Source organism: Dermacentor variabilis, chromosome 3 (assembly GCF_050947875.1).
Source record: "Dermacentor variabilis isolate Ectoservices chromosome 3, ASM5094787v1, whole genome shotgun sequence".
Lineage (NCBI taxonomy): Eukaryota > Metazoa > Arthropoda > Arachnida > Ixodida > Ixodidae > Dermacentor > Dermacentor variabilis.
In genome coordinates this window covers 176,919,415-176,932,403 of record NC_134570.1, presented here as the reverse complement: position 1 = coordinate 176,932,403, position 12,989 = coordinate 176,919,415, and the positions used below count along the sequence as shown (strand labels likewise).

At 47.2% G+C, this 12,989-nt stretch overlaps 1 protein-coding gene across 1 annotated transcript in view; it reads right to left on the bottom strand.

Annotated features, from left to right (window-relative positions):
- LOC142576538 (monocarboxylate transporter 12-B-like) overlaps positions 1-11,601 on the bottom strand; it is a 101,592-nt gene extending 89,991 nt beyond the window's left edge. Inside the window, exon 1 of the mRNA XM_075686698.1 lies at positions 11,386-11,601. The gene's annotated coding sequence lies outside the window, so the exon portion shown is untranslated. The remainder of the gene's footprint in view (positions 1-11,385) is intronic.
- Between the last annotated feature and the right edge of the window lie 1,388 nt (positions 11,602-12,989).

Sequence of the window (12,989 nt, the reverse complement as noted above, 5' to 3'; positions counted from 1 at the left end):
TGTGGGTGGTTGTGAGACAGCGGTAGTCGAGGTAAGCACAGAGACAGGCTGAGTGTCCAAGACGCACATGAGAACGGCGCCTTTAGAAAGCAGGACTGGCTCATTGGTTGTGTTGAGTACAGCCAAAGTGGCCATGCCATTGGTGAAGCGAACAAGGCTGGGAACAAAACGTCACCATCGGTGATGTCAGAGTTAAGTGCAAGGAGTTGTTCGCAACCAGGGGGCACCATACAATGGTCAGCAGTTCGTAAGCGAGGCGCGGTTTGTGCACGTCGTCGGAATTGTCGGCCTCTATCAAGTTACCGAGGCGTTCACGGCACGATATGAAAGCCGACGCCGAAGAGAGAAAGTCCCACCCTAGTATAAGCATGTGAGCATAGGAAGTCAACACTGCGAACTGGATATGGTGGCGTATCCCGTCGATCGAAGCTCTAACGATGCATTGCGCCGATGGCCGAATCACAATATTATTTGCACCACAAAGAAGAGCTCCACTGTAAGGTGTAATAACTTTGCGTAGGCGAGCGCACAAGCCAGCGTGAATAATAGAACTAGCGGCTCCCGTATCAAGCAATGCTAGGACTGGTACACCTTCTTCACACATGAATAAAGTATTGGCCGGGCACGCTGGAGGAATTGTAGGCTGTGCGAGCCATGCAGCTTTCTCTCGAAAAACTGCACCACGACCACCACCACCACCAGTTTTTCGATCGGTAGTCAGGAGTACGGGTGGCCGGTTGCAGGGGTTATGTCGAGCGTCGGAGAGGGGAGGGCGAGCGGCGGCGCTCTGGATGGTAGTTGCGAGGTGCTTCGGGAGGTGGAGAAGGTGAGCGTGGGGAGAGCCGGCGCTGGTAAGGACTCGGAGGAAGCAACGGGTCTCTCTCATAAACATCGCAGCCGCGGCGTTCGTCCTGTTGTCGTATTCGGCAAAAACGCGATATGTGACCGCGAATACCACAATAATAACGAATGGGGCGGGGCGTAGGGCGAGTAGTTTAATATGCTGTGGCAGGCGGACAGGGTGGTAGAGTCGCCAGATGGTTGGGGGCAGTAGCAGGAGCAGGAGGCCCTGTCCCAACGAACGCTGGTTGCATAGCCGCAAGCTGAGCATACGAGGTGGATGGCGAAGGAGGGCCACAGCTCGCAGCCTAGGTCATGGAGGATAGCTCCTCTTTGATGATGTCGCGCAGGCCAGGAACCGAAGGCTGAGGCTGGAGAACTAGAGGGCTGAGCAGGCCACACGCTTAGAGCTCTTCGCGTATGAGAATCCGAATCAGCATACGCAGGTAGGTATCCGACGAAGGAGGCGCATAACTGGCGACACGTTGTAAACGGATGGCCTGCAGTGCGTCCAGGTGTTGGCAAGTCGCGATCACATCGTTAACGGTATTAGGATTCTTGATCGCCAGTGCGTTGAACGCGACGTGAGCAATGCCCTTTAGGATGTGACGAGCACGGTCAAATTCCGTCATGGTGGCGTCAACACGGCGACAAAGGGCGAGTACGTCCTCGATATGAGATGTGTACGTTTCCCCGGGAAGTTGCGTGCGTTCATCAAGCTTTTTCTTGGCGACCTCAGAGCGGACGTTGGGAGCGCGAAAAATCTGCCGAAGCTGGTGTTTGAAGGCAGCCCAGTCAGGCAAGGTGCTCTCGTGGTTGATGAACCAAGTCCTGGCAACGTCAGTGAGGTAGAATGCGACGTTGCGACGCTTGTGCATGTCATCCCGCCGGTTGGACTCACTCACGCGGTCATAATTTTCCAGTCAGTCATCAACGTCGTCACTACGAAGGCCAACAAACATGGTAGGATCGCGCTGCCGCGTGCTGGCGGTCCATGAAGGAACAGCCGTTAGGGCAGAGATGGTGACGCCGGAGGTTCCTGGAGGATCTTCTTGGAGCATCCTGGCGGAAAGGTGGATCAAGCGGCGGCCTGACCGAAGCTCTAGGGAAACTCGAAGGCGTAGAGGACCAAGGTATCGAAAGCAGCCTCCACCACTTTCGAGACAGCTGTTAAGCCTCAACGGTTTATTGCACAGGTCGCGCGCTGAAGACGATGACGCTGGCCATGATGATGAATATATAGAGATGAAGGGGTAATATAATGCTCACAATATTTATATCATTACTATATTGATATAAATAAATATAAATATATTAATATCAGTACTCTACATTCTTTATAGTGACCTTAATAATGATAATTTGGTCTCGGTGGTCTAGAGTGATCTGTATTGCAGCTGGGGATCAGTATCCCGAGAATGTTGCCGTGTCCACGTGTGGCTTTGACTTCATTGTGTCCGAGTGCTAAGGTTATTGCGTGCTGTGGCAGCATGATGCTTCGTCTGCCATTGATACATAGAAGCTACGTTTCTGCCGGTGCTAAAGTGCAGTTTTATTTTTAGGAAAAGCGTTTTCGAGTGTTATGGGCAGCTTAAAGTTCCATGGCGATGTCTTGTGTATTTCCGCCATAGTCTCGTGGTTCAGCCTAAACGGTTAAGTAGTCTGCATATATAGTATAGCAGATGCCAGTGCTTGGTTCAAGTTCTAGGGACACAGAGAACACGGCCACATTAAAGTCAGGAGGTCAAGATCGAGCCCTGGGGTGTGCCTCGAGTGATATAGCAAATTACAAGTGGAGAGGAGGTATTGCTGTTGCTGGGAAGTCGAATGGGTCTTGGTTCCATAAACCTTGCTATTCCGCTGAGTGCTCGTTGGCTAGGATTTATTCTTGCTTTGTTGAGAGAGTGTGATCCTTCTTGACATTGTCAAATGTTTTCCACATATCGGCAATTAGGATTTAATCCAGAAGTACATCCTGTTGGGCAAGTTGCTTGATATTGCTCCGTAGACCATAAAACTTCTGGTCGTTTTACGCAAAGAAAAAGAAGGACGGAAGGACGATCCCCTTGTCCCCTTTCGTCCTTGCATGTTTGCGCTACACGACCATTTTTTGTGGACTACTGAGCAAGTTAGGATGTAGTCTGGCAGTCCACTTCGTGAGATTTAACATACAAGCCTCCAAAACAATCAAATGTGATTGTCAGTTCCCATGCTGAGTCTGAACCCAGACCATCAGAAAACATCATGCATGGCTGTACAGTATTCAGTGTAACTAAGAAGTGTGTCAAGTGTGTCCCGTGGGAGGCGAGTGCGGGTTCAGCGTCTGCCTTGCTTACTCGGTAGCCAAATAATCAGTATGCTGCCGAACGCGTTGCAGATGAACAGCTTTATTATCTTTTATTAGCCGCTTGATCAATATACCAACATAAATCACAGCGTAGGCCTTATATTCCCAGTTACTTGAACTCCTCTCATATGTAACATAGTGCCATTCTTCGATTTCAATCACTCGAATACTATTACTATTACTTTACTATTAGCGCAACAGCACTAATAGTAAAGAGCTGAATTCTGCCATTAAGGTCCAGGATATGAACCACCTTCGAGGTTCTTCTTGGCTGACAGGATAAAGTGCCGCTCAAGACGTTACAAGTTCAATAGTTGTCGGTGCCGTCGGGTGGCATGCTATGAAACTGGCGGTGGTGATAGATAAGCAGCGTGAGCCAAAAGCGATGGACACATAAAATGACTGGTCCAAGGACCCTGGACAAACTTCATTATTTTTTCAGGTCGGTCAAGTGAATAACGCATAAAGAAGCAAAATCAAGATGTAAGAGTAATAGGTAAATATGCAAAGCAGGAAAGTCAAACAAAAAATATAATACCTTTGGCTAAGTGGTAAAACTTCCAAGTGAAACATTAAAAGATTCCATCTGTTGTGGTAGTAAAGAAATTGACGACAAGCTAACGCATGTTGTGCCATAGTGTCTCATTGAGTGGCACCTGCTCCCAATATTCTTCAGAAATAGAGCTTACCACTCAAATTTAGTTTCATAGTCACATTCTTTGCAAGGCTCGGCCAAGTGCTCCTCGAACCCCTGCGTCACACTATTGTCTTGGTACCGCATCTTATCGTTGACGCAGTGACAAATTTCCTCAGTACATTGCCTTGAGCAACACAGTGGAATATTGAGTATGACATCTTCAAGGCATGATACGTTAGGACGACGGCTTTTAGTATGACTACTTTCTCACTTTTCGCATGTTTGCGTGCTTACGTACAGCAGTGCGACCACCCTTATTTCTGTTGCTGGCGGGCTCTTCTGTGCCACGGAGACTTCGACATGTCGATGCATCAGATTTCTGAGATTTTGTTTCCGTGTGTAATCTGTTAGCGCCAGTTACTGACTAGCATAAACTAACGTTTTTTTCTTGAAGAAGGAAACGGCCCTGGTTGAACATTTTAGGTGGTTCAGTCATTTGTAATGAAGTGAACAAAGTCTGTCTACATTTCATGCGAAAGTACGGTGATAGTTGTTTAACAATGGAAAGCGAAATTTAAATTTGTTTATTTATCAGTCGTATGGTGAGGTGCACTTTGGAGTGAACGCGATATGAAAGGGGAACCAACGGTTTAGTAGTGGGCATGGGGAAAGGCTGGTGCGATAAGCAGGAATCCCAGCGCTAAATTACATCTGCTACTTTTCTGAAAGGACAGTCATCAGAAAAGACAGATAATGAAGCCACAGAATGAATAGGGTAAGTTATGTGTTATGTTTCATTGAAATGGCCAATTAATAAGGTAAAGGGAATTAAAAGTGACTAAAAGGCAACTAAAAGGTGGAGACCAAAGCTAGATTTTCGCATTACACATGTGGCGCTTTTATGCGGTGCGGTACTATGCTTATGACCATGAAATATTAAGTCCCTTGGTTTGCCCTATTTTCCTCGCTTCTTCATGGCAGTGAAGCCAAATGGTCGGAATGGACTGCAGAAAAGTGCCTAATGCGCACTCTTTAAACATCCATAGGAATGTGCGTTTGTATAAAATGGACCCCGGCGACAGCAATAGTTGCTGTTGATGCCCCTTTTGGCAAACGAAAACGAAATGTATGAACCGGCAAAAAGAGCCTGTAGGAAGCGAATATCTGTCGCGCAAGTGAGCGCCCACATGGGGGAATTGCATCTCAGGAAGCCCAGAAAGAGAACCCTGCCGAATTTCGACAATGCTTGCGACTGATCTCCGCCATGTGTTTCATTGTAGGTACTTGAACACCGCTGAAAATTCCTGTCAGGCGCACGATCTTTTATGTAGATTACACGAGGGCTCCAATGGCGATTTTTATCCAGTGGTAATACCAACAAATCTGTGTGTTCTTCTTATAGGAAATCATCAGTTTGTTGATCAAGGCTGTCTAGGGTGTAAGCGCCAACGAAGTCCACTTGTCTGACGATATGTCCAGGTCTGGGATGCAATGGCACTACGTTGTCCAAGTAAGAGCCTTTGAATTATTTCGCGTACATGAGGACTTGAGGGGGAAGGAAGGCTTGAGAGAAGCCTGCGAAGTGCATTGTCACGTGGTAAGGCTATCTTCGGTACACACGAATAAAGACTTCCTAAGGAAGCAACTAGAAATATCGAAAAATAATCGCCGACAATAACAAGAACATTGAGAATGGATTCGTAGAAGGCGTTATGTGCCCCTTTGACACCTAGGAACACAGCGGCAGACATATGTTTATGTGATTTTTGATAGTATACCTACGTAATGAGATCAACAAAATTATAGATTGATGAGCGCCACCGTCGAAAACAAGCCATATAGTATGCATAGACATTGGGCTCTAAGAACTACACCAAGGTGGCAAGGATAATCTTTGCAGGCGTGTGCCTGCCAGTGAAGTGTGCAGTGAAGTGTGCCGGCGCCGTCGTTGAAATCACATTATGCGCACTCATACGTACTCCTGTAGGAATATAAAGGCCCCCTTTTCCATAGCGCCTACCTAGACCAGTGGCGCCGTCATCTTGCATTCTAAAACAGCAGTATTTGAGCGAGACCAAACCGAACGTTATCAGTAATGAAGAAGCCTAGAAAAGCGCTTATGACGTTGGTCGAATTATACCAGCAAATGCATGAACACCTGCTGAGCTTGAGTAGAATACGTCGCCTTCATCTAGCATACCTCCTGCTACCAAAAAGTTGCCAGAACTAGATGTACAATCAGTTATTTTATTGAACTCACTAATGACTACCATTCGCACACTTTTGGCAAATGCACAAACTCCGCCTGGTCGATGCGTTTGGCAATTGCCACTTGAGTAGCATGCGTCGCCTTCATCAAGCCTACCTCTTGCTACCAACAAGCTGCCTGAATAAGGTGTAAAGATTGCTATTTTGCTGAACTCAGTATTGACTGCGATTCGCACACTTTTGGGAAATGAGAAACTCCGACTCCTAGATGCGTTTTGCAAGTGTTGGATATTCTCGCTGCTGTGCTTGAAAGCCTACATTAGAAACATGGCTTGCCCATTTCTGCAGAAGCGACCCTTTCAAGAAAAAGACAAGAATACCCCAATTTTTGGTGAAATTCCGCAGGCCTCAAGTCACGTATTTCCAATTTTAGTACATTTGTTTAATAAATCCTTTCCTGTTACTTGTCATCTTTGAATCAAACATGCCAAATATCCTGAGATTATGTGGATGCGAAGCTTTTGTTTCTGCCACCTGTGACAAAAGTAGCAAGGTCCTCGTTTATGTTTGCAAGGCACTCACCAACGTGGCCCATGTTTGCCCTCCACGACGACAACCATTATATGTGCCTTTGCGTAAAGAAGAAGAGTCGCAAGGCAACACCCGTCTTAAGCAACAATTCCCCATGAAGTGGTTTTGGCTGCAAACGGCTTCAAAATGTTTTGAGCACGAGCTCCTGCCCTTCAATAATGGCAAGATATTTTATTGCTCATCACCCTCTTTGGAAAACTACAAGAACCAATCTAAGAGGCAGCACTCTTGTATTCTTTGCTTCTGACTACGACCTCTGTGTTTTGAACGACGGCAGCCCGATATGCCTGAGAGGGTCGTCGTACAATAGCTGTCTGTATGTGACTTTGGTGCAACTATGTCCTACCTCGAACATCTGGTGCTTTACTGATTTGGAAGTGCGTGAAAATGACCATATTCCTACTTACGTTGCCGTCATTAGCTCCGGTCAATACTTTCTCACCTATGGTATCTCCAACAGTTGATTGGTCCGCATTTGAAGCCTCTGTGAACGCCAAATGCAATGGCGGCCTTGCACGCATCAAAGAGCTTGTAACTGCGGACGCAAAGCATGCTTCAACGCGCTCCTTCTCATGAACAGCTACTCGCGCGGAGTTTGACATTCAATTGGAAAGGCTTCGTGCATCAAGTCAGCGCGCAGAGAAGAGATATAGATGCACACAGTCGATACGAGAACTTCGGGAGGCCAGGCGCGTCCAGAGGAAGATGCGTTATCGCATGGACAAATTGGCTAGTGAACGATGGAGATCATTCTTTAAATCTTTTGATCCCCCACAAACCACTCTCGCTTATGCCACAGGGCCTTCGCTCTTCTCCTAAGCAACGCCTTCCCTTTAAGGCACTGGCTCTCCACCAAGGCTGTCGAGAAGTGGACGTTGGAAAAGGCTTGTGAGACAGTTGCATGTGAAAGAGTGTTACTAAAGATGCCTTCAGCCAAGATTCGGCAATGGACGAACCTTTTCCCATAGAAGAACTAGAGGCTGCTCTCGCCGCTTGCAGGCGCTCTCGCCGTTTGCCTGGAACCGACAATATAGCGTACACTACTCTACGCAACCTTGACCATGAAGCGCGACCATGTCAACGTTTCATGGAGTGACTTTTTATGTTTATTTACTAGAGCCTTAGCGCTGTGAGCTCTCCTCTTTTCGTTGTAGATAGGATGCATATTTTTAGGTAGGGGGCGATTCGGAAGCTTTTACGCACGTCCAACGGAATGTCCTTCTTGACAGTCGTGGCACCCCTGTCACAATAGATTCCTACCAATTTCATTATTTTTCTCCCTGTTTTGGACTGGCTTAATTTTTCCAAATGAGACTCTCGTACTGCCCCAGTGAGTTCAACTAGCGTGTGTTTTGAACCCCCCATTTTGAGAAGGAGGTACGTCGAGGTCGAGTCTGGCAGCCCTAGGGCTCTCTTAACGCTCTTTCTAATGATCGCATCTATTTTCACTTTTTCTTGTTTAAACACAAGATACGGTGTGGCATACGCTATTCGTCTGGTAATAAAGGCTTGCATGAGACTGAAGAGGCTGTTCTCTTTGAGGCCCCTATCTTTGAGTGCAACTCTCCTAAACGTTCCCGTGGCTCATCTAAATAAACATAAAAACAAAATGGCGCATAAAGTAGCGTACGTGGACTTCGCTTGCGGCAGAGACAGGGCTGACGGTGGTTGATGGCGACGGGTGCGTTAAGATAGCGTGCTCCACGTGCACGAGGGATGCCTGTACATCTGAGAAGGTTGCAGTAGCGCTCACTTGTGCGGGTACAAAAGCGGGAGTCATATTATGAGATAGAAAATTAGCTATCCGAAATTTTAACAAAAGGAGAATCTCGAAGAGGCCCTCCCAATTCTAAACAAAACCCTCCTAGGAGGGACATAACTTTTATTTGCATTCCGGCCCATGAAGAAGTTCCAGGTAACGAAGCCGCTCACAAGCTCGCCCAAGCACTCTACCACCGGGCAACTCTAGAGTAGCCACTTCCATGGACTAAAGATAACATTATCACGGACAGGGAAATTGTAGATCATTACAAAGCCAAAAGAAGAATCTTTGCGCCTCCTCATCGGTCTCTCACTCTGGAGGGCGCTCGCATTTGGCGGCGCCTCCAGGAAAACAATTATACATCACCATATTGGATCTACTTAACTCAGACGTGGGACTATAACAACGCTCTCTGCAAAATTTGCGAGAAAGGTACGCTAGATCATGTAATATGGGAATGTGCTGGCTCCCCAGCGGCCAAGGAAAACATCGAAAGTAGAGCAACCTGGGAGGCCTTGCTCCAGAGCGAGACTAAATACGACCAACGTCAAGCAATCCGCCTGGCCGTGAAAACTCACCGCCCTGAACGCGTGGGGACTGCTTCGTCCTCTCCCCTAGCTGCGTGTAGGATAACAGGCGGGCCCCCCTGTTCGGTGGAATAATAAAGTTTTCAATCAATCAATCAATTCATGGAGTGACGGTCTTGTTCCCTCTGTGTTGAAGCGTAGCCATGTTGTTCCAATGTCAAATGAAAGTCGCCCCCTTTTCCTAACATCACATCGGCCTATTGCTCTCGCTAGCTGTGTTGGAATGTTGATGGAAAGGATGATCTGCACGCATGTCCAGTGGTTTCGTGGACATTACAATATTTACCCAGACGTGACGACATGCTTTCGGCGTGGCCATTAGTTGGTAGACAATGTCATTGCCCTTGCGTCTTCGATGCAACAACAGAAATCATTAAACCGGTCTACCTAGCACCGTATCTAGACTTGAAGGGAGCTTACGGTAATGTTTCTCTAGAAGGCATCCTTGACGCACTCGCGCCTGCTGAAATAAGAGGCCACATGTTTCGGTAGATTTGGAGCTACCTGACCCGAAGGAGCTTCTTTGTGTTCCCAGAAGATGGCCAAACTAGTGACCACTACACCAGCTGTGGAGTTCCTCAAGGTGCAACCCCGTTTTGTTCAGCCTAGCCGTTATTGGGCAGGTGAAATCCCTGCCACTGTCGGCCATTCTTGATGTACCCAGATGAAATTTGCATCTGGGCTTCAACAGTAACTCGCCCGCATGTTCGGGCAAGCTTACAAAAGGCTGAAACCTTGACGTGTGCTTATCTTCAGAGACAAGGCCTCGGCGTCTCGAAAGCAAAATGCGCATTAGTCGCCTTCCCACGAAAATCGATGACTGGATACCCGGTATTTATTAATGGCCAGTCTATCTCATATAAGAGAACATATCGATCTTTAGGGATCTGTGTCGACCGCGACCTCGCCTGGAGCCCCATCTGGTATACCTTAAGAAGATACTCTTCTGGACTCATTGTTTCAAAGCCATCGCTAAAAAGCATGAACACCATCGGTGGGTTCTATGTTTCAACTCTACAAAGCGTGCTTCATGGGTTTCTTGCATTGCAGCATTCCGATGCTGTCAGGCACGCAAAACATAAATCTCAGAGTGCTTGAGAAAGTGCAAGCCCAAACGCTTGGAACCTGTCTTTGACTGCAGTGATGCGCTTCAACGGTCACAACAATTGCCATCGCCAGGGAACGTTCCATCAGTACGTATATCGTGACACACACGTTTAGAACTCATGCTCGACACATTTTGCGAAGGTAGTATCAGCTCATTGCGTCTATTTCATAACTTTACTGGAAACAACTTTTTGGAGCATTGTAGCCTCATACCAATCTTCTGTTACATCTGATTTCACAAGTGCAGCAAGATTACCATGCCCTTCGTGGTGTTTCCGGCAACCACAATTGCAGCTCTCCATTCTAGTTGTTGGAACCAAGTCGGGTTTGTTAACTTGTGCCCTCAATCAAGCCGCTTACATGTACTGCATTATTCCTATTTCTATCGAGTCCACATTTATACAGATGGCTCTTCAACTCTCACCAGCTCTACTGGTGCGGTGGTTATTCCAACAACGTCAAACTACACGAAGTTCAAGATCGGTAATGTCTAAACACCGACAGGGTCCGAACTTGCCGCCTTCCGTAGCTCATTGCTTTATTCGCATCAACAGTCAAGAAATCATTGGGCTCAAAGGCTACAGGATTTCAAAAGATAAATTGGGCTATCAGCCCTGCAATCATTCTTATCAGCTCCGCGCCGAAACGCACATGAACAATTGGTTATAGAAACAAGATTACACTACCATCAAGCGCTGGACAGAAGCCACAACGAGGTTTTTCAGTGGGTATTGCACCATTATTGGCGATGAACGTGACGACCAAGTTGCCCGCGAGGCACATGGAGAATGTAAAAGCACCTCTATACCATTGCCGAGAACGGATTCAGCGCGGCATCTTAGCGCCATGCCCATATTATTATTCTAAGAAATTACATGCCAAATTAACGCGCTACCGGCATCTCGAGGCGCATTGCCTGCATTCGTGGGCTTCTTTCATGCTCCGAAAAATATCTTTTATGTAGGACGTACGTATTGAGTAACATAAAGTTGCACCGGGAGTTTACCATGCGGCTCTGCAAGTTGCTCACTGCTAACTTTCTTTTAATTATAATATTCGAGAATTGAGTAATTAATTAAGGAAAATTGCGTAATGAGGCGCAATCCAAAAAATCATCTGAGTGTCCTCAAGCGACAGCAATTAAAATTACCTCAGTTCTAACCAGCTACGTGGCATGCGCCTAGAATGAAGGCGATCATTATGCTAGCTAATTACGAAGGGGAAAAGGATAGAAAATAGAACATCCTTGCTTGATAATGTTGAACCTCTTTTTATTTAAGAGGAGATAACTTAAATCGTTACATACCTCCTCGGCCTCAGAGCCACCTGTGCCACAAAGAACCTCCGCCCATGGTGTTGCTTAGCGTCAGATGCAGAGCCGATGTTCTACGTATTCCCAGACAGACTGAAGAGACAACAGAGACGATGCCGTCGCGCCGCTAACGGGCGGCTTCAAACGTCACATTTCAGAATGAATACAAAAAGAAAGAAAGGACATCGACCAAAAAGCGGTGTCATTCTTCTTGAACGCTTCCGCAACCGGCGGCAGTTCTGCGCTCAGGCACAGCACAGTACTACCATTCCTCCAACAAAACCCAAAACCAAACGAAAAGAAACGCTACGCAGCTGACACTTGTGACGTGAGTGCATTCCTGGACGTGCTGAGAGAGACACCTATGAGAGAAATAACTACGACATAAAGAATCGCGCTATACTAACGTCTACGTCAGTTGTAGGCTCTCTATACGGTCTGGAGTTCACTGCACAGCAAGAGGCCCTTCATGCTCTTCGCTGCACTTCCGATATCCGACTTTGCTATCAGCGCTCGCCTTTACGCCCTAGGTCGGCGGTCGTGTGACACGTCCGCTCCCGGGAACACTCTGACAGCGCATTTCGTGGATGGCCTTCCACATTCCCCGAACGCAGCACGGCGTACATTGCCGCGTCCCAGAGTGTGCTATGACGCAAGTGCTGTTAGAAGAGATCATTGCAAGGCCTAGCAGCACTGAGAGCTGCAAATATATGTGCGTGATATTTAAAATTGATTGTGCCAACATCCATTACGTTGGACTCACAGACGGGAAGCGACCGTATGCAGTTGCTCTGTCATTTTATTTTTACCTGCGTATAACGAAACTGGCAACGATGATAAATTATTAGCGATGACGCTAATCTATTGGTGTGTCTATGCGACAAAACTACACATGCTGAGAAGCTGTATACAGACGTATATTGTGCTCAGGGTTTTATACTATCCCATCGAAGGTTTGAATGCAATGATGACCCTCCGCTCAAGCTCAGTAGCTATGGTGTGCGCTGCTGAGCTCGATGTTGAGGGTTCGATCCCGGCCATGGCGTCTAACTTTATAAGGGGACGAAGCGCAACAACGCTCATGTACTTTAATATAGGTGCTGGTTAGATAACTCTGGGTGCTCAAACTTATTCTGGAGTACTTCAGTACGGCGTTCTTCAAAAACAGATCCTGCAGTTCCGCACGCAAATTTTCTTAATTTAATTTATAGTTATAGCAATAGTACACAGACGAAGTACCCTGTGGGCTTACCATTCACGCCCAGATCTCGCACTATCCCATATCTGACTTTGGTATTTAGTTTCCTTCTATCTCCCTACAGCATCGGGTAACTTCTGATTGCACTCATTAAAAGTGCAGCGCCAAATCTAGCCATCTCAGTGGATGCCACATTCAGCGGGTTTCTCTCCTGGAGCCCTGATTGGCACGGGAAAGCGGAAAGCTCCAGTGGGGCGGAACAAATCTGTCTGGGAGCGATCGGGCTGGCCGTCTCGTTTTGCGCCTGCTTTCGGATGTTTTCGCCTCTTTCTGCGTTCCCGCCTTGGCCTTCGGTGTGAGCCTGCCTTAAAGGGGCCCCTCTCCAGGACTGGCTATTTGG